The following is a 23,470-nucleotide window of genomic DNA, read 5'->3' as shown; positions in this document are numbered from 1 at the left end:
AGTGTGTTTTCATAACCGTTTACTATTCTCGTGGGGCCATGAACTAATTGGTCGAAATAATTTTCAGAGAATGCCATTAGCACAATTTCGGATGATATTTTATGCTTACCTCCGGAGTTAAAAATGTATTTTCGCCAACATATCGAGGGTAAATTAAAGTCACCACCAACCATTATCGTATGAGTCGGGTAATTTTTTTAAAATCAAACTCAAGTTTTTTTAGAACCTTTCAGGAACTGTATCATCTGAACTTGGAGATCGGTAAAAGGATCCATTTACTATTTTATCCTGGTCGCAAACAATGACCTCTGCCCGTACTAACTCACAGGAATTATCTACTTCAATTTCGCGACAAGTTAAACTACTTTTGACAGCATCAAACACGCTGCCGCGAACCGTGTTTAGCCTATCTTTTCAGAAGACGGATAGGTTCTTGGCAAAAATTTCGGCTGAGCTTGTATGCGGCTTTAGCCAACTTTCAGTGTCTATAACGATTTGAGCATCAGTGCTTTCTATTAGCACTTGGAGCTCTGGTATATTCCCAACACAGTTACGACTATTTACAACTGTTACACCAATGCTTCCTGTATCTACGAGCTTCCTGTGTTCAGCCTGCACTCTTTGTGACTGAAGCCCTTCTTGTGTTTTCCGGAGACACACTAACCTAAAAAACGGCCCAGTCCACGCCACACAGCTCCTGCTACCTGTGTAGCCACCTCCTGCGTATAGTGGACACCGGACATATTCGAGCGGATCCCGAAACCCAACCAAATTGTATGTAATTACTTATTTACATAAAAAAGCGTCTCGAACTGCTTGATAATCTACATCTAATCTATAACCAAACAAAATTGAATCGTTCTGGATCCTACTGGAGTAAAAAAGAAAAAAAAGGCGAAATACATCGGGGAGAAATAAATTACAGTGCAGCAGGAAAAGTGGTTTTCATTAACAAAACAAATAAGCGTAATTCATTTCGAGAACAACTTTAAACATCTCCAAGTTATGCTTTTGTTATGTTGGACTCCGACTTTGCATTCCAGCACTGGGATCAAAAATAATCATATATCCCATAATATCTCTGATCACGATCTGTCACATATATTACTTACGAATACAATAGCCACATGAGACCCTGGAACTTTTGACGTAAGGGCATGTTGCTTCCTCTTAGGTTCAAAAAACGGCTACAAAAACTATGGGACTTAACATATGAGGTCACCAGTCTCCTAGACTTAGAACAACTTAAACCTAACTAACCTGAGGACATCACACACATCCATTCCCGAGACATGATTCGAACCTGCCACCGTAGCAGCAGTGCGGTTCCGGACTGAAGCGCCTAGAAACTCGCGGCCACAGTGGCTGGCTCTCTTATGTAATCTTACACTGTTATATCTTTATATCAGTTCGTGAATAAAGACTAGAGTTGAAGAACACATTACTGTCTCTGTTTTCGTGGCGTATCTGCGTCTGGACTTGTTCACCTAATTTAAACAAACAGTTTCTTCGTATCTTCGTAATAACGTTTGATAAGAGAAGCCATCTGCAGAAAAATTCATTGACGTCTCGTTAATTTCACAACTAGTCTTATTACCATATTCATAATTTTGTATTTTAAGATGGCTCTCGCGGCTTTATACAGTGTCTATGGGACAGACAAAATGAGCATTATATAATCGTTAAAGCAATCTTTGTTGATACCGACAGCACTACTTTGAATCCGGACTCTATTCATTTCTCACCGGTTTTAACAGTGCTAGAGCACTGAAAGACCTGAGTCGAAACAAGGCCCAGGAAGTAGACAACATTCCATTAGAACTACTGATGGCCTTGGGAGAGCCAGTCCTGACAAAACTCTACCATTTGGTGAGTAAGATGAACGAGACAGGCGAAATACCCTCAGACTTCAAGAAGAATATAATAATTCCAATCCCTATGAAAGCAGGGTTTGACAGATGTGAAAATTACCGAACTATAACTTTAAAAGTGACATCTGCAAAATACTAACGCGAATTCTTTACAGACGACTGGAAAAACTGGTAGAAGCTGACCTCGGGGAAAATCAGTTTGGATTCCGTAGAAATATTGGAACACGTGAGGCAATACTGACCTTACGACTTATCTTCGAAGAAAGATTAAGGAAAGGCAAATCTACGTTTCTAGGATTCGTAGACTTAGAGATACCTTTCGACAATGTTGACTGTAATACTCCCTTTCAAATTCTAAAGATGGCAGGGGTAAAATACATGAAGCGAAAGGCTATTTACAATTTGTACAGAAACCAGATGGCAGTTATAAGAGTCGAGGGTCAAGAAAGGGAAGTAGCAGTTGGGAAGGGAGTGAGACAGTGTTGTAGCCTGCCTCCGATGTTAATCAATCTGTATATTGAGCAAGCAGTAAAGGAAACAAAAGAAAAATTCGGAGTAAGTATTAAAATCCATGGAGAAGAAATAAAAATGTTGAGGTTCGCCGATGACATCGTAATTCTGTTAGAGACAGCAAAGGACTTGGAAGAGCAGTTGAATGGAATGGATAGTGTCTTGAAAGGAGGATAATGGAATGTAGTCGGGTGCTGCAGAGGGAATTAGATTAGGAAACGAGGCACTTAAATTAGTAAAGGAGTTTTTCTATTTGGGGAGCAAAATAACTGATGATGGTCGAAGTAGAGAGGATATAAAATGTAGACTGGCAATGGCAAGGGAAGCGTTTCTGAAGGAGAGAAATTTGTTAACATCGAGTATAGATTTAAGTGTCAGGAAGTCGTTTTTGAAAGTATTTGTATGAAGTGTAGCCAGGTATGGAAGTGAAACTGAAACATGGACGATAAATAATTTCGACAAGAAGAGAATAGAAGCTTTCGAACTGTGGTGCTACAGAAGAATGCTGAAGATTAAATGGGTAGACCACATAACTAATGATGAAGTATTGAATAGAATTGGGGAGAAGAGGAGTATGTGGCACAACTTGACAAAAAGAAGGGACCGGTTAGTAGGCCATGTTCTGAGGCAACGAGGGATCACAGATTTGCATTGGAGGGCAGCGTCTAGGGTAAAAATCGTAGACGGAGACCAGGAAAAGCAGATTCAGAAGGATGTGGGTTGCTGTTAGTACTGGGAGATGAAGAAGCATGCACAGGATAGGGTAGCATGGAGAGCTGCATCAAAACCTGTTTCAGAACTGAAGACCAGAACAACAACAACTCATTTCGATGAAAGTGTTATGATAATAGTTCAGTAAAAATGTATTGGCTCATAGTGATTCAGAATCATCATCATTTGCTTTGGGCCTTTGTCCTACTTCAACGTGGGTTCGGACTTGTTGCTATGGATTTGGCGATGTTAATGTCAGAGCGTGGTCGGGTGTCCTTCGTGCGCCACCTAATTCCTGGGACGGAATTAGAGTACCCCAGCTGCCTGCGACTAGTGTGAGCCATGAATTAGTTCCAACGTGCTGCAAATGTCTGCGAGTCGTGTAACATGGGGCCGTGGGGACCAGCCCAGTACTCACATAAAGCCCACATCCAGGCCGGCCGGCACGCAGGCCCTCGTCGTTAATCTGCCGGACGGATTCGATCCGGGGCCGGTGCGCCTACCCGAGTAAAGGAAAGAGCGCATTAGCGCCCTCGACTAACCTTTGGGGTAAAAGATTCAGAATAATAGGATACAAATCTTGGTCTCATCTTGAATTCGTACCATCTCCTGCTAGTAGTAAGTGATAGTTTGCAGTGACTGATTTGTTAGGTAATCGTTCAAGTATCATTCTTCGATTTGTGAAGACATTAATTCTGCATAACGAAGGAAAAAGAAACTTCTGTATCGTTAAGGAAAAGCAATAACTATAAAAATATTTTTAAGGTGTAGCGGAACCATTGCAGAGGCCATAGTAGGTGGCTGCATTGGTAAATTTCTGTATCACGGTTCGGTGGTGTTAAATGTTTCAAGCTGATTCGTCGAACAAGGGCCAGCTACACCCTATAGGAATGGGGAGTGCTTGCATGGAATTTCACAGTGAATAGCAGCTCAGAAAATATGAACCATTTGGTTAATTAATGGTGATACAATTAACTGGGTTAATACCCTTCGAATTTCCTTGTAGTAATAGAGTTGAAACATTATATCCAGGCCCACAGTACCAAAATCGCCTCTATCAGGAATCAACATTAGTCTTCGGTCTCTTTTCTATTCTTGCAGAAACACATCTTTAGTCGATTCTTAGTAATGCGAATAAACCTGTTTTCCGAGCTTTAAGGTCGAACTCACGTGAGAGTATATTCTATGTGTAAATTTATGCACAGCTATAATTTTAATTGTATTTATTATTTATCCTCATTATATTATATCTGACGAGGGTTTTATATGTACAGGACATTGTACGTACATAATAATTTTGATATTATATGCGTTAATGAAACATTAATATTAGAAATGAAATGATTGGAAACAATGTATGGTTTTATCTAATATAATTTGGAATAACAGCAATAACTAAACTCTAATAAAAAATAACAATAGCATTATTCTTGGTACTACTGATAATAATGATAAAAATAGAAGAGGCTACAGAAAAAAAATATTGTAAATATGAGAATACAAACGCCCTTGTGGCGTAGTAGTCCTGAATAAGGATTATCCAAATAGACTGCACTCACTAAAGGTTTAGGGAAACGAAGAAGGTCTGGGAAAAAGTACTTAGTTCTAATGGGACAAGGAGTGCCTAAAGATCAATGTTCGACAGTATTGTAGATTTAACGAATATGTGCCTAGCTATGTTTACAAACTCGACATGGTGATGGTTTCCCTGATATAGTGAGAGAAATAACTCCAAACTCTGGTTCTTGCTATTGAATACGACAGAGACAGCTGTTGTTTACGTCGATCCGATGATAATGGAGACATAATTTTCAAAGATGTCTATGTGAGCCATTTCATAAGGTTTGCTCTAGTGAACTTCGTTTCCCAAATCATTAACTCCTCACACTTTTCATGTACTTAATAAATGACGCCTGGATAATGAAAGTGAACAGCTTATTCTACCAATATCAGCCACAGTGTCATACATTTTCTGCAAGCACTTCTATTTTATACCTCGTTTGTATATACAGTACATAGATTCACTAAGTACCTGTATTTCATCTCTTTTCGACACCCTTGTTTGTGGTGTTTTAATGTTGTATTCGTATGCATCTTTCTCAATCGTCCACTTTTTGAATGACAAAGTTAATGAGCTTAGACACATAGAGTTTGACTATGGCTGTAGCTTCTATCTGCTGCTATGACTATTTTTGCGCAGACGTAGATTGAGGCAAAGAGGCCTGGTCCCCTTCTGGTCCAAGAAATGGTGTGCTTAAGTTGGTGCAGTGCGGAAAGGATTTCTCCGGTCACTTCCGCTACCTTTGTGGACCCCAATTTTGCTAGCAAGCTCAGGAGTCGTCTCTGGGATCTTGGTGTATAAGATTGCTAGTGAGAGCTCGTGGATACTAGCTACTGTGTAGTGGTTGAGATTATGTAAGTTTCGGCATGTCTGAAGTATTAATCCTTTTCTTTTGCAGCTTTAGGTCTCGGTAATAGGGTGAGATACTTCATTCACTATAGAGAGTTGTAAAATTTTGAAACTATTCGATTTTTATATGAAAGTGCTTTGTTTAGCAGCAGCTTAGAAATGTGGTAGCTTTGTGAACGAAATAAACTTGTTGTCTGCAAGTAGACGTGTTTTATCAGCTTGAATGTGCGTGTTTGTTCGTGCGTTTTAGTTATTCCCTTTTCATTAGTCTGATATTACTCTGCAAATTCTGTCTGTTTCGTACATGTACCTTTGTCTCTCTGACTCCGTGTGTTCATGTATGGCTTAGAGAGCCTTCATTTCTCTGAATTCTCTGTACGCATTAGCAGTTGTTTGGACATTTATACAATTTTTACATTTTTTTCTTTGGAAAACACTAAAATGTGGCCAGACTACTGCGCCTTGCAATCTCTGATGACTGGCAAACTTTTCCACGAGCGCTTGGCAAAGTGGGCATTGTATTTACAAGACTTGAGCTTCACTACTCTACATATTCCTGGGACAGAGTCCATTGTAGCTGACGCTTTTTATGATCTCTTAGAGAAATACAAACTGGACCATCTATATAGTTTTTTGTCAGTCCAACTTTGTATTGTATTGTATATTAACCAGGGACAAGGAAACGACGGAAAGGCTCCGTCCCCGCCGCAGCCGAAGTGGTCCACAACTCCACGACGACTGCCGCAGTCCACTTCACCTCGCGGCCGCCCAACACTGAACACAGGTTTATTGTGCGGTTCCGCCCCCGGTGGACCCAGCAGGAACGTCTCACACCAGACGAGTGTAGCCCCTATGTTTGCATGGTAGAGTAGAGGTGGTGTACGAGTACGTGGAAAACTTGTTTGCGCAGCAAATGCCGACATAGTGTAACTGAGGCGGAATAAGGGGGACCAGCGCCCATTCGCCGAGGCACATGGAAAACCGTCTAAAAACTATCCACAGACTGGCCGGTTCACCGGATCTTGACACAAATCCGTCTGTTGGTTTTTTGCCGGGGACCAGGCGCTCCTTCCCGCCCGGAAAGCCGTGTTTTAGACCGCACGGCCAATCGGGCGAGCCAATCGAAATTTTGTTTACTTTATATACAAAAAGTAGCATTTTTCCTCAGATTTAGATGTCACTGCCAACGAATAAGACAGAGATCTAATATGGAAAAACGACAAGCAGCAGCGGCATGACAAGAACATTTCTACAGTTATACAGTATTGTTTATAAAGGAACAATATCATGTTTCAACGATTGAGACCTGTCAGCACATGTGGGTTGTCTGCATTTCTGACGATTTAATCAGAAAACTTATAAGTGATATTCACTTAAGTTATGCACACTATGGGTCAAGAAAATGTTTTCGTTCACTTCAATAAATTTAATAAGGAAAATGGAGTTTGTTGTGTTGTGGATAAACGTAAACTTCGTGAAAAGGTTAAAATAACAATAAAGCAACAGCAAGAATACTGCTCACCATACATAAAAATTTGTTTCATTCACACCATTACGTAAAGCGAATGCCAGAACGTTCTTTCAGCAGGATTTATCAAGAATTTCTTAAGAGAAGTGGAACACGAGGAAGAGGTCATGTCTGATAATGGACCACAATTTCAATCCAGTTTTTGCTTTGGGAATCTGAATCAAAAAAAAATTAAAGCAGTCTTTATTTCTCAGTAGCACATATTTTCTAACCTGGCTGAAAGAATTATGAACAAAATCGAGTTTTTGTGTACACTTTACTGTCGTACAAAACGCGCTGAGGGGGATAAGTATATTCCCGTCTATCTGGATGTTATAGACTCCTCAACAAATAACTCCAAATTACTACGTAGGTGAAAAGTGTCAGTGCGGTCACGTCGAATATCATGAAAAGCTAAAAATTAGTATCAGAAATTATTTTTGATTTACAATGGCCAATTCCGCATATTCCGGAATTGTCCATCCAACGTTGTTCAGGTTGAGGCTTTGCGGACCAGACAATGTCGTGGATTACACCATGTTTCCACTGTTAAGCACTTTCTTGAGCAGTTTTCTTGCATATTTTTCATCATCCATTGAATGTTCTTGGACAAAACCACGACGTGACTGTCAACTGGGTACTTGTAAATTGGCGCCACGTGGTATACGCATAGCTTATCGGCTACTAATCAAAACGTCATTGGTCCTGGCTTCGAACCCCGCCACCGCTTAAATTTTGAATAAAAATCATCATAAAAGTTGGCCCTAAGACTTCAGGCATACAAAGGCATCCTAATTTAACTAACAGCCTTATGGAAGACGGTGGAAGAGCAAACAGAAATTCAGGCAATGTCTTCTCCTTGGGCTGGGTAGCCCCCTCCCCTCCCTCCCCCCCCTAATGGCGGAAGAATCAGAAACTATCAACGGCACGAGGAGGCAGAAGGCAATGCAAACTACTGCATTAAAGATAAATAATATCTATCCACAAGACACGTGGCCTGTAACTGAGAAAGTGACACAATGGTCTCTCCATTGGCAAAAGATTCCACACTAGTCACCCATTCGGATCTCGGAAAGATAGAATGTCAAAGGGGAGGTGCCCATGAGAAAAAGTTTGAATAGCCTACGAAAAGATAATGTTCTACGACACGGGACGTGGAATGTCAGAAATTAGAACGGGATAGGGCAGATAGAAAATCTGAAAAGAGAGCTTCAAAGGCTCTATTTCGATGTAGTGGGAGTCAGTGAAGTGAAATGGAAAGAAGACAAGGAATTCTGAACAGGTAAGTACAGGGTAATATCAATAGCACAAGAAAATGGTATAATGGGAGTAAGTTTCGTAACGAATACGTAGGAACGACAGAGAGAATATTACCGTGACAGGGTTGTTATTATCAGAATTGACAGCAAACCAATAAAAGCGGTAGGTTAGGTATACATTTCGGCATCACAAGCTGAAGATGAAGCCACGGAGGAAGTACACGAAGGTATTGTACGGGTTATTCAATACGTAAAGGGGAACTCTGATTGTCATGGGGGTTTCAAACGCAACTGTAGGGAAAGGAGTAGAAGAAAGGGTTACGGGAGAGTACTGGCTTTGTACAAGGAATGACAGAGGAGAACGGATAATCGAATTTTGCAGTATACTTCAGCAAGTAAAAGCGAATACTCTGTTCAAGATTCACAAGATTAGGAGGCGTACTTCGAAAAGATCGGGAGATACAGGAAGATTTCAGTTAGATTACGCCTTGGTCAGGCAGAGATTCCGAAATCAGATACAGGATTGTAGAGCGTACCCAGGAGGACATATAGTATCAAAACACAATTTCTTAGTGCTGAAGAATAGACTTAAGTTCAAGAGACAAGTCAAGAAAAATCAATGCCCAAGGAAATGGGATATAGAAGTACTACGGAATGAGAAGATACGGTTGAAGTTCTCTGAGGCTATAGACACTACGACATGGAATAGCTCCTTAGTTGAGAGGAATGGACATCTGTCAAAAGGGAAATCAAAGAAGTTGGAAGGAGAAACATGGGAAGGGACTCAGCATCTCCGAGGTAGTCATGAAGTGGTGATTTTCCCGTTTGACCAATTCACGAGTATACTGTGAATATCAGCAATCCGGTAAACATCAAATTTCCGACATCACTGCGACCGGAAAAAGATGCTGTGGAACGGGACCATCGACTTCTGAAGAGAATCGTTCAACTTGACAGAAGTGCAACCCTTCCTCAAACTGCTGAGGATTTCAATGCTGGGCCATCAACAAGTTTCAGCGGGCGAACGATTCAACGAAACATCATCGATAGGGGCGTTCTGAGCCGAAGGCCCACTCGTGTACCCTTGATGACTGCACGACTCAAGACTTTACGCCTCACCTGGTCACATTAAAGCCGACATTCAACTTTTGATGACTGGAAACATGTCGCCGATCGGATGAGTCTTGTTTCAGATTGTAACAAGCTGATGGACATGTACGAGTAAGGAGACGACCTCATGAATTCATGGTCCCTGTTTATCAGCAGGTGATTGTTCAAGCTGATGGACGCTTCCTAACGTTGGCTGTCTCTGAGCACTATGCTACTTCACTTCTTAGGTCATCAGCCGCCTAGAACTTAGAACTAATTAAACCTAACTACCTAAGGACATCACACACATCCATGCCCAAGACAGGATTCGAACCTTCGACCGTAGCGGTCCCACGGTTCCAGACTGCAGCGTCTAGAACAGCACGGCCACTCCGGCCGGGCTACTTAATGTTGTGGGGCGTGTGCAGGTGGAGTGCCATGGGACCCCTGTTCGTCTAGATACGACTCTGACAGATGACACGGACGTAAACATCCTGTCTGACACCCTGCATCCATTTATGTCCATAGTGCATTCCGATGGACTTGAGGAACTCCAGCAGACGCCCTCACGTCCATAATTGCTACAGCGGGGCTCGAGGAACACTCTTCTGAGTTTAAAATCTTCCGCTGGCCACCAAAGTCCCCAGAAATGATTTTTACTGAACATATCTGGAATGTTTTGCAACGTGCTGTTCAGAAGAGATCTCCACGCCCACGTACTCTTACGCATTTGTGGACGGTCCTGCCCGATTCATAGCGTCAGTTCCCTCCAGCACTACTTCAGATATTAGTTGAGTCCCTGTCACGTCGTGTTGTGGCACTTCTGCGTGTTCGCTGCTGTCCTACGCGATATTAGGGGCGGTGCTTCAATTTCTTTTGCTTTTCGGTATGTAAGATATTTAAGGAATTTTGTTCATTTTGTAGTGGACATCGTTGATTTATTGTGCTTGGGTGATATGCTGATTTTATTGTAATGTGGATTTATGAGATATTTTTGTGGAATTATGTTTTATACGCCACGGAGTTAGTGATTGTTACGGACTATCTGATATTTTGCTTGTGGTACAGACTTTGAGTTGTTATGTTTCAGTGATGTCTGTCTGATCTAGGGGATTTCTATTGAACTGAGATAGGGTGTTCTCCAAAATTATGCTGTTTGATTTTGTAATGTTACGTGTATGTAGCGAGCTCAATGACCACGTGGAGTTTGCTACGTCGTAGGGTGAATGTGATGTAAGGCCGAATGCTACTGCGCTCGGAGCTCAGGGTGGGCCACAACGGCCGCTCCCAAGCCAGCCAGGAATGAAGACGAGCGGTGTAGCCGGATTTGGGAAAGTCCCAAAAGAGGGAAGCTGGACAATAGTAGCTTGCTTAACAGAAAGCAGAATGACCAACAACGGAGGACTTTGAGACAGACACAAAGATGGCTTCTTAGAGCTCTTTGAGAGTCTGTAACAGCTTACAGTCAAACATTAATCCAAATCTGAATGCATATGTCATTTTATAAAACTCAGGCACATCCAATGCACAAATTTTCAAACCTTAAAGCTACAGAAGATAATATTTCACAACAAATAAAGATTATCACAATGACCCTCTCAACTAACAACTGTTAATTGCGTCATGAAATTTCAACAAACGTTATCTCAGATGACAGCATTGCACTATTGCTATCATCTCTGAAAGCTACGTACCTGTATCAATTGTATTTATACTCTTACAACGTCCTTTATAAGAGCTTCATTAGGCATATGTTTCTCATAACACCGTATCTGTCACGATAACACAGCAAATGCATACAGCATGAATACCTCACATTCTGCCCTTTTAGTTATACGTCTGTCATATTTATTTGATGAACAGTTTATTATTTTGACAGCATCATTACTCAGATTTTGTTTGCAAGTTCATAATAGTGGTCTAGGAGTAGCGTCTTTGTTTCATAATCAAAACGCCTTCGATCTCGCGTTCGATCCCCGCCACTGCCTGAATTTTGATAAATAATCAGCATTGGCGGCCGAAGACTTCCGGCATAAGAAGTCAGCCTCATTCTGCCAACGGCCTTGTCAAAGAGGGCGGAGGAGCGGATAGAGGTTCAGGGCACTCTCTTGTCCTAGGGGTGGGGAATTGCCCATAAAGGCTGAAGAATCAGCAATGATCAACGACATGAGGATGCAGAAGGCAATGGAAACCACTGCATTAAAGACACGTAACGTGTTTCCAAAGGACATGTGGCCTGTAGTTGAAGAAGTGTCATGATGATCTCTCCATTGGCAAAAGATTCCGGAATAGTTCCCCATTCGGATCTCCGGGAGGGGACTGCCAAGGGGGAGGTTACCACGAGAAAAAGCTTGAATAATCAACGAAAGGATAATGTTCTACGAGTCGGGGCGTGGAAGGACCGAAGTTTGAACGTGGTAGGGAAACCAGAAAATCTGAAAAGGGGAATGCAAAGGCTCAATCTAGATATGGTAGGGTCAGTGAAGTGATGTGGAAGGAAGATAAGGATTTCTGGTCAGATGAGTATCGGGTAATATCAACAGCAGCAGAAAATGGTATAACAGATGTAGGATTCGTTATGAATAGGAAGGTAGGGCAGAGGGTGTGTTACTGTGAACAGTTCAGTGACCGGGTTGTTGTAATCAGATACGACATCAGACCAACACCGACAACGATAGTTTAGGTATACATGCCGACGTCGCAAGCTGAAGATGAACAGATAGAGAAAGTGTATGAGGATATTGAAAGGGTAATGCAATATGTAAAGGGGGACGACAATCTAATAGACATGGGCGACTAGAATGCAGTTGTAGGGGAAGGAGGAGAAGAAAAGGGTACAGGAGAATATGGGCTTGGGACAAGGAATGAAAGAGGAGAGAGACTAATTGAGTTCTGTAACAAATTTCAGCAAGTAATAGCGAATACCCTGTTAAAGAATAACAAGAGGAGGAGGTATCCTTGGAAAAGGCCGGGAGATACGGGAAGATTTCAATTAGATTACATCATGGTCAGACAGAGATTCCAAAATCAGATACTGGATTATAAGGCGTACTCAGGAGCAGATATAGACACAGATCACAATATAGACATGAGGGAATGACTTCCATGGTACTAGAGGGAGCTGTAGAGGGCAAAAACTGTAGAGGAAGACAGATATTGGAATACGTCAAGCAAATAATTGAGGACGTAGGTTGCAAGTGCTACTCTGAGATGAAGAGGTTAGCACAGGAAAGGAGTTCGTGGCGGGCCGCATCAAACCAATCAGAAGACAGATGATAAAAAAAAAATGCTTTTGTCAAGATGGTGTAAAGAATTCTTTAAACAAAATTTTACGACTGTTCGTTGTCACATAACTTGGGCGCACTTTCGCAGGAATACTAGTTTATTAATTTATGAAAAAACACTTCTTTGTTATCATTGTACATTTTCTGAGTGTGACTGAATGTTGATAGCATTTCCTTTAATTAAGTACTGTTTTAATGCTTTAGTTTAGTCCGGGAGAGTGGGCACCTTGAGTCAAATTGGGGTTGTTGATCGTAAGAACGATGTATGTTTGGTGGGAACGCCCTTCAGACAACTGAAAAGCAGACAGTAGCGCAACATTATGAGCGTCAAGTGGAAACAAGGACTTTTCGAATGAAGAGGTCAAGGGAGCGATTCCAGACACGTTTACGTTTGTGCTGGAGAAGACAGACCAGCCTGTACAATGTGCGCGATTCGGGCGTATAGGTGATGGATTTTGGGCGGTGAGTAGCAGTTATGAGACTTCAACTTTCGAGGTCACTTTTCGCCATATCTTGAAGAAGACCACAGGACATTCGTCTTTGAAGAAAGCACATTTGCTTATGGTAACGAGTCGTATTCGGTCGTGAAGACGTTTGATTCAGGGCGGTGTACGGCTGCTGCCATCGTTTAATTTATGAACGGAGTTTATATGTCGAGAGGTGTACAGAGTTTGACTCTTAACTGTATCCGCTTGATTTACGGAACTGTGATTAGAAAGAGTATGAGTCACTGTGCTTTTTATCGTATGTGTTCCTTTTTGAATCATGATGTTAAACTCTGAAATGTTTTGAGTTCGTGATTACTTCATGTATTGTTGTCACGAAATGGACTTAGTTTTTGTGTACCGTTGAAGAAACTGTAGTTTGGATTTTATTACAATTCTCGTAACGCTATCGAAGTAAATTTACTGCATTTGACAAGGGTATTTTCTGACTGAATTTAACGAAATATTTTAGCACCTCTTCCCGTTATTTGAGATGTCCTTTCTTGAACGAACGTTTATTAACAAAATTCTCAGTCGTATACATCAATTACAGTCGTTAGAATAGAAACCTGGTTACTAATTTATTATTTTAATTTTTATTAGGCAGTTCTCTGTATTTTAGTAACTCGCATTTCTAGAAAATGCGTAGACTATTTGCATGTAGGATCACAGCTGCAAGTTACTATTTGCAGTGAATTAGCTGCAATTCATCACCCTGTGGCCACATCGAGCTACCTTTTTTAAAACCGAATGGTGCATAGTCCAAGTACCTAAAGTACGAATAACCGCCGGTGAAGACGCAACTAGTTTGCTCGTAAGGGATGCTGTGTAGAATAGCAGCTAACAGAAGTAACCGTTAGGTACCATCGGAGCTTGCCATACTCTTATGAGAGACCTTTTTGTCTATAAGCGCTTTTCAATACACTACAGTTATTGAGGTTTATGGTAGGTATCAACTATATTCCTGTTACATACAGTTTTCTGTTGAGAGCAATTGCAGCTGAAATAATCTATGTTTGTGAAAGAAACCACTTTCACCTGTACATGAAATGTTTACGGAAACACAACAGATCTCTTGATTTCAAATCACATCTTCGGGTCTACACACATCAGTAAAACAATTAAGCCGTGATATGGGAAGCAGTTGCACTCATTATGCTCAAAATAAAATACGCCCTGCTTGTTGCGGGGAACAGTATTATATTTTGCCATTTGAGGGGGCTGATTCCTCCCTTTTTCCCATATCGCATCACAAATGTTTTTCTAATGTATGTGGAGCCGAATATGTTATTTGAAATCACAAAACCAGTCATCTTCCAGTAAAAGTTCATATGAAGCAGAACGCGGTTTATTTCAGAAACAGAGCGTTGATGAGGCCTAGTCGATACTAGGCAGTTTTAAACAACGCTACGCTGTAGTCGCCGCTCAGTCTCCTAATCGCCGATTTCCACCACTGGCAAGCAGTAAAGGAAACTCCAACGGAAAACGCCCATTTCCGCCAATGACAACACGCAATGCCAAGACCAATAAAATGAACTCCTAATACCCTTCCTCGGCACCCTCACATCCAATGACAGCACTCCTCCATCGTACATATGTATCTAAACTACTGCTCATTCAGCAGTTAGCAGTACACCCTGAGGAACGCGCCTTGCTACAGACGCCGAAACGTCGAAATTACAGATGACAATACGGTCTCAAACCCATAAGAATTTTATTGACTAGTGTTACTTTACCGTTCTTCTTTGTGTATATGTGTAAGGAATATCTTGTTACTTGTTTATCTTTATAGTACATACAAATACAATTTTGTGCAGAAACCCTTTGTTCCCTCTGTTCGTCCACATTCTTGGTTAGTAGTTACACGAGCTCGAGAATTTACAGGAATGAGCATTCTGATTTATAATTAGTGTAGATACGCGAACATTAATTTAGTATATATGTTGACGATTATGTATTTCTTTTTTGCAACTGAATTTAGACACTATGATTGTTCATTTATACTATAATCTTTCTATTACCAGTTTTTGTCAAGTGTGGAAACTTTATTTCATCATTACGTACCCTGATTACTTTGTTCCAGTGATGTGAATAATATCATTTATACTTTGCTATGCACTGCTTATGGTATTCTGTCATTTGACTCGCATGACCATTTTCAATTTAATCTCTGAACTGAGGACTGGTCTTGAATGCTTCCGCCGAACGTATCCTTCCGTACAGATTTCTTTTAGGTATTAATGTATTACAGTATTGTAACATTTAATCTTTTATAAAAATACTTATCTCCTATATAATATTCTGATTGAACATACATTCTTCGGATGCTTTATGCTTGGACATCTGCACTTCGATATGACTACGTAAGTTATGCACATTTTCATAAGAAACGCAGGCTAGCTTCCTTCAGTTGGATATATGACAAGGATGCTATCAACTATACGACATTGGATGAATTGAAACCACGTTTTCGTCTTAATATGCAACTTTGCATCTGTCAGGACGGTTGTGAGACACGTTGACTTCAAGTCGTCAGCGGAGTATTCATGGACTAGTACTGCATCCAGTGAATTTGCCTTTAGCCTATTCACACATGAACTCATCTACTTATGCAACATCTGTCGATGTCCTTCTGATCTAACATAATGCTTATTGTCTTTGACAAAATGTTCGTTTTGAGACCCTCTTCTGCTCCTGATATTGCCAGTTTCCCTTGAACATACATCACAGTCGGCTGCACCTTTCCCATAGTACTACACAAATATGACATTTCAGTGCAGTGCTGTCTGGACCTTTGTGATTAAACTACCTCAATGCATCCATCTCACAGGCCATGGGCAGAGTGTATCCATTATACACTCCTGGAAATGGAAAAAAGAACACATTGACACCGGTGTGTCAGACCCACCATACTTGCTCCGGACACTGCGAGAGGGCTGTACAAGCAATGATCACACGCACGGCACAGCGGACACACCAGGAACCGCGGTGTTGGCCGTCGAATGGCGCTAGCTGCGCAGCATTTGTGCACCGCCGCCGTCAGTGTCAGCCAGTTTGCCGTGGCATACGCAGCTCCATCGCAGTCTTTAACACTGGCAGCATGCCGCGACAGCGTGGACGTGAACCGTATGTGCAGCTGACAGAGTTTGAGCGAGGGCGTATCGTGGGCATGCGGGAGGCCGGGTGGACGTACCGCCGAATTGCTCAACACGTGGGGCGTGAGGTCTCCACAGTACATCGATGTTGTCGCCAGTGGTCGGCGGAAGGTGCACGTGCCCGTCGACCTGGGACCGGACCGCAGCGACGCACGGATGCACGCCAAGACCGTAGGATCCTACGCAGTGCCGTAGGCGACCGCACCGCCACTTCCCAGCAAATTAGGGACACTGTTGCTCCTGGGGTATCGGCGAGGACCATTCGCAACCGTCTCCATGAAGCTGGCCTACGGTCCCGCACACCGTTAGGCCGTCTTCCGCTCGCGCCCCAACATCGTGCAGCCCGCCTCCAGTGGTGTCGCGACAGGCCTGAATGGAGGGACGAATGGAGACGTGTCGTCTTCAGCGATGAGAATCGCTTCTGCCTTGGTGCCAATGATGGTCGTATGCGTGTTTGGCGCCGTGCAGGTGAGCGCCACAATCAGGACTGCATACGACCGAGGCACACAGGGCCAACATCCGGCATCATGGTGTGGGGAGCGATCTCCTACACTGGCCGTACACCTCTGGTGATCGTCGAGGGGACACTGAATAGTGCACGGTACATCCAAACCGTCATCGAACCCATCGTTCTACCATTCCTTGACCGGCAAGGGAACTTGCTGTTCCAACAGGACAATGCACGTCCGCATGTATTCCGTGCCACCCAACGTGCTCTATAAGGTGTAAGTCAAGTACCCTGGCCAGCAAGGTCTCCGGATCAGTCCCCCATTCAGCATGTTTGGGACTGGATGAAGCGTCGTCTCACGCGGTCTGCACGTCCAGCACGAATGCTGGTCCAACTGAGGCGCCAGGTGGAAATGGCATGGCAAGCCGTTCCACAGGACTACATCCAGCATTTCTACGATCGTCTCCATGGGAGAATAGCAGCCTGAATTGCTGCGAAAGGTGGATATACACTCTACTAGTGCCGACATTGTGCATGCTCTGTTGCCTGTGTCTATGTGCCTGTGGTTCAGTGAGTGTGATCATGTGATGTATCTGACCCCAGGAATGTGTCAATAATGTTTCCCCTTCCTGGGACAATGAATTCACGGTGTTCTTATTTCAATTTCCAGGAGTGTATATTTTTTTAAGTATGTAAAAGAGTAACACAGAAAAAGGGTTGATTATCACTAATAATATTATCATATCAATTGCATATTATACCGAATTGTATTTCTTCTATATTTCTGCCTGGTGCACACAAATGTTTATTGTTCTATTTGTGCTACTGTGCATGACGATTTAATTACTTTTCCAACAACTGTAAAATAGGTTACTTTTCATGCTCAATCTACCACAAATTCACCAAAATAAACAATGACGCACGGAGCAAGGAGGACATCAAAAGCAGATCAGCACTGGCTAAAAGGGCTTTCCCGCCCAAGGGAAGTCTACTAGTATCAAACATAGGCCTTGGAACATAACACTTAATCGTAGTGAAACATCGATGGTGGGAAAACCAGAACAGAAGAGAATCAAAACATTAGTGATGTGGTGCTTCAGACGAATGTTGAAAATTAGGTGGAATGATAAGGTAACGGACGAGGAGTTTCTGCGCAGAATCAGAGAGGAGAAGAATATGTTGAAAACGCTGACAAAGAGAAGGGACATGATGATAGGACATCTGTTTAGATATTAGGGAGCTGTATTAGGCAAAAACTGTAGAGGGAGACAGAGATTGTAATACATCCAGCAAATAATTGAGAACATAGGTTGCTAGCGCTATTCTGGCGGAACGTATCAAACCAGTCTAAAAATGAACTACTAAAAAAAACAAAAAAAAGCAAGAAGATATTCATATCTCGCAGGCAGACCGAAACCCTGGTCTGAGCCCATGTATCTTCAGCAGGACTCTTATCTTGGTAGTAATGCTCTACGGCATGAAAGGATGCAGATGGCATGGAGTCTTCCGGTGCTTCACGAGGCGTCTTTCGCCGCTGGCACCTGAAAGTCTTAGAAATTTCTCAATGGCTGTAACCATTTTCTCTGAATATGCGCATCAAATGCTCAAATTCAGACGCTAGATGGCCGTTGTCAGAAATAAACTTTACCCCGTGTATTAACTAGTTTAGGACCGTTGTATGGAGTGCAGACTAGTGAGAGCTGTTAACGTTCAAGTACCGGTCAGTGTGGATAGATATCCTGTTTACTGAATCACCAATCCGGTGTCTTGTCATCCACTCAACTAAAACATCCAAGAACGTAAGCTGGCCATCCCTCTTCAATTAGATAGTAAATTTCAAGTTGGGATGGACAACATTAATGTGGTCGACGAACTGTTGTGGCTCAATTTCACAACAAGGCCTTATGAAGAAGCGTAAGGTAGGAAGAAAGATGGACGCAACCTCGCAGTACTCAGAGCTCGCTCTTCAAAGTGGTCCAAGTTCTCAAATATTGAGTGTGGCGTAGAAATGACATTGTAGTCAAGGCATCGCGGAACGACTTCACAATCTCAGGTGGAATCTGTAGGGCCAGAAGATTCAACCTGTCTCGTAGCGGAAATTTCGTTGTTGTTGTCTATGTTGTAGCTTTTGAGCGCTCAGCATCGCGATCATCAGCACCCGTACGTTGACTGTATGAGATGAATGGGGCTACAGCACAAAAAACGAGGATAGACTAAAATACAACACAAAAGCGCGTACAGTCCCGTGTACTATTTCTTAAATGAACACACCCGACTCCTCTGAACGGTACAAGGAGCAAGCGATTCAAGGCAGGCTATTGAAAACAGTGATATCAGCTACGACAGTCACTAAGAGCCAAGTCCAGAAAAGAAGATTGGCTGATCACGAAAATAATAACCGTATGAGCCAATCGTTCTCTAACATGCTAAAAGCTTCGACTCAGGTAGAAGGGAAGGAGAAAGAGAAAATCATAAAACACGTGCCACTCTCATCTCATTATCACATAAAATTGAGGGGAGGCAATCGGTAAACCAGCTTCTATCCTCTCTTCGTTATTTAAAATACAATCGGTTAAAATATGGAAAACAGCAATCGGCACACCACATGCGTTACAAATAGGCAGTTCTTCAAGTCCGATATGGAGGCCTTAGGTCAGACGGCTTCGTCCTATTCTAATTCGCGTTAAACGCACTTCATGAATTCTAACTGGCCGGAAGGAAGTGCGCCATAGCCTCAAAGTGTCTATTATTTATTGCAACATATTTTCCATCACGCGCAGCCACCCTTCCTCCCAATGGCGCATGAGAGATCTTCGCAGCAATGAAAGAGCTGCGGGGAGAGGGACAGGCCAGTCGGTTACGTTGCGAAGGGTACATTCCTTCTTGGCCGCAGTACAGGCTAACTCATTCCCATGGATACGCAGCAGAATGTGACCTCCTTTCTTTGTCTTTGCAAATGCAGGATGGCGTCGTAGATATCCTGGATAGTTCTATCTGCTGGGTACATAGACCGGGTCCCCACAGTGCACTAAACGAATCAGAGCAGAAGAGGAATTTCGATCCACATTGATTCATCTAGTCCACGTCTTTAAGAATAGCATAGACCGGGGCGTCAAAGATAGTAAACTCACTAGGCAGACGGTACCTAGGTACAGAGTCAGGACAAATGACAGGACAGGCGTCAGCGTCCTCCTGTTTGGGCCCATAAATGTGTACCACGTTCGTGCTGGTGCTCGGTTAAAATAGTCGTAAATCTGTTCGTAAAAACGTAGTCTGGATTGAACAATTTGTAGCACTCTGTCAAGTCTGAACTTATTCAAGGTTTCAGTAAAAACCAGGGTGGAGATTTGCACCAGCCCTTTTCGGAGACGCTCCTAGATCCAGTAAATGCTACTTTTCCCGTTTACCGAAAGGTTTCGTCCCTATTGGACGAGTACAATAGAGTCGTTTCAAGGATTCACAGATATTAATAGTCGCAGGGAAAGACAGCGAAGTCGGAAACAACCGAAATTTGAGCGCCTATTTACCAACAAGGAATTGCCGATGAGAAGCTATTGGCGGCTCACCTGCCTCTGTACTCAAGCTCGGTATAGGGCTCGTCCTACAGGCTCCCGTGGCCAACCTGCTCTACGGAGCCTAGCATCTTTAAATACGTTTGTCGGCCCATAGACCGTGCAACCACGAACACGACGTGATCGTACGAAACCCTCATAGAACTGCAGCAAGCAGTATCTGTCTGCAGCCCAGTTCTTCCCCCTCAAGCACTTCATGTTATCCGGAACTTTAAGGTCTCTTATTTTGAGCTGGTTGAGATGTGACAGAAATGTAAATTTGTTGTCAAGTAAGAGACCAAGAAACCAAACCGTCTCTTTGAAACGTAAGGCCCTCTTGTAGAAAATGGCGAAACGTCGAGATTGACCAATATGTCAGTTTGGCCTGTCTTTACTTTCCTAAAGGGTCTCAAAGAATGACTGCCACTTATCGAAATGTTTGTAGTGTACCAGTGTTGGTGCTAATAACCCTGCCAGCTGTTTTGCCAGTTTATAGACGAGTGTGCCAACTGCAGTAGTTGTAGGTAATTCTTGGACTCTGTGTTGCTTTCACGTTAGATGTATTACTGTTCAAGATTGTTTCCACAAACTGTAATAAAGGAAACCCGTCTATAATCCTTATTTTTACTCTAATATTCACATTCTTTTACACTGCCGTTAATACTAACACATCACTGTTCGAGAGTATGACTGTTAATGAAATTTTTAAGATTTTCGTCACTTAGTGATTCATCAGCAAAACTATGTACAGCAATTAGTATTAAAAACTGTTTATACGTAAAAGAGGACATCTTGTCTCGAAATCTGTCATAAAAACATAAACATAACAAAACTGAAATGGACAGAACTGTTTCACTCAGAAGTACAGCAGGGCTCTTCTGAGTAAAAGCACAGTGTTTTGGTTCAACAGCCAACATATGTATTAAATTTGCTTCAGCGGTTGTAAACACACTTTCGTCTTTTTTTCTGGATGCTTTTTATAGTATATCGTCACCCCACAGCACAAAAACTCAATCACCGAGAAGCACTATTACAACGTGTTAATATGTGACATGACATGGGCTGCTTCAAAACATGCCAACTCTAGATAAAGTTACGTGATGAACCGTACAGAGACTGAAAGCGGCGCATCAGTCAAAAGCATTTCGCTGTATTCTAACTTGCGAAGTCTCACAGCACGTATGCCACTTCCCGGTGTCAGATGAGCCTAATGCGGGATAATGTGCGAGCGCCGAGAACATAAAACTGCTTTTAGAGTTATCGAAGGTATCAGTAACAGTTGACGTTAACTATGCTCTAGCACTGTGGGAAGCTCATCTAATAACATGTTACTTTGTATCATAACCCAGACGTCATCGTATATATACACGAAAGCTTTAAATATTCATTATATTAATGTCTACAACCGCGTATTGTCAAGTATTAAATATCGACTTACAATTGGAGTGGAGGACCTTTCCGTTATGAACGTAATTCTTCATATAAATGCATTAAAGTAAAAGAACTATTCGAAAATACCTATAGCTCCAAACAAAAATTACGACCCGGAGCGTTTATTGAGAATCAGTAGCATATTACTATATCGCTATGCAAATATAATATGTAGCACAAAACAACCAAAAAGGAATTACACTATTGTGATGAAGAGGCTAGTAAGACTGTTTTGCGTATTCTCTAAACTGCACTCTAACAATAGAACAACTCTCAGTGCCGAATGCATACCCCTCATGTTTTCCCACTCGCCGCTTTAACGTTCACGTTCAAGTCGTTTAGTATGTTACCAGTAAATCCTAAAGTTTATACACATTCGAATTCTCATGTAGGCAAGAGATTAAAACTTTTGATTACTATACGAATGACGTGATGTGCTGAATGTTTCCCGTTACGCATGTAAAGCGACAAAAAATTTAGAAAGGTTTGAAATAATTCTTAAAGTTTGTTGGGTGTCATTAAGAGTTCTCATTATGAAACACTTATTGAATATTGTATGCGCAACATGCACTCAGTGTTAAAGAAAAGTATCATTATTTGCTACGCTATATCTTCTGAACTGTGTGTCAAACATTGACATAATTTTGCAGGCAAGTTCAGTGCTATATGTATTTACATAATTTTGCAGGTACACTCAGTGCTCTGTGTAGGTATTGTCGGGGAAGTATATTGGGAGTAGAGTTAGCAGCAATCAGGTAATAAGTTAGTACAACGTGATGCCTCATGCTGAAGTTTTCTGTGCGTGATTTGAAGAAGAATCTAATTTTCACCAATCTACATGTCTGTGACGTCATATCTCCTGCACTGTGTGTCATACGTTGATATAATTTTACATCTACATTCAATGATATGTAATGCCTGTCAGTTGCTGTGCTGGCGCTACGCGAACAACTGACAGCTGCTGTCAGGTAGCTGCAGGGGCATTCGCAGCTAAATTTACCAGCAGCAGGATTTCTGCACGAAACTCTGGTTTGTAAATGACAAAAATAATATTGTTGTTCATCAACTCGACAATAGAAGCGGAAACGGGTTGCATCGAAAATTTCGGGGTTATAGCTGCCCCAGTACGTAGAACATTCTGAAAATAAATACATTTTATGTCCGATTAAAGACAGATTTGTGAAGGTAAGAGAGAAGTATTGGCAGATTAAAACTTCGAGAGAGGTAGTAACGCTTACCATGAGGCCTTAAGCAACAGAAGTGATTGCGAAAGGAGAGAGCCAAGGTCAGAATTCGAAAATTTTACTGAATAGTACGTTGGAATCTTTGTAGTCATTCGTATTTGGCTCGCTGGGTGAGGTTCGATGATAACCTAAGTATCCTTATTGTCAGACCACCGGCCACTGCCTCTATGAAATTCGAGTCATCTCTTTAGGATTTCATACAATGCGGGTATTTGACACATTGATGACGATACGTCTATCTTACGAGATCATTAAACAGACGTCTGGCCTTACCCTTTGTCATCTCCTAAACACCATCAAGTAAACGATTGTTACCAGGTCTGTCTGCACAAAATTAGAATTATTTTGAAGGACAGTAGACTTTTCGCAAGCGTTGAATATTTGCTGAGAATAGGATTATTATCAGCAAATATACTATCTTAGTGATAATAGCTCATCCAAGCTTCATTAATTCGTACTAACTGAGGCGAGAGCCTCTCCGAATGATCGAAAGACTCAGTTAAAGAAAAACTGTA

Source organism: Schistocerca gregaria, chromosome 3 (genome assembly GCF_023897955.1).
Source record: "Schistocerca gregaria isolate iqSchGreg1 chromosome 3, iqSchGreg1.2, whole genome shotgun sequence".
NCBI classification, from domain to species: Eukaryota; Metazoa; Arthropoda; class Insecta; order Orthoptera; family Acrididae; genus Schistocerca; species Schistocerca gregaria.
The sequence above is the reverse complement of the archived record's forward strand: the minus strand, read 5'-3'. Positions refer to the sequence as shown.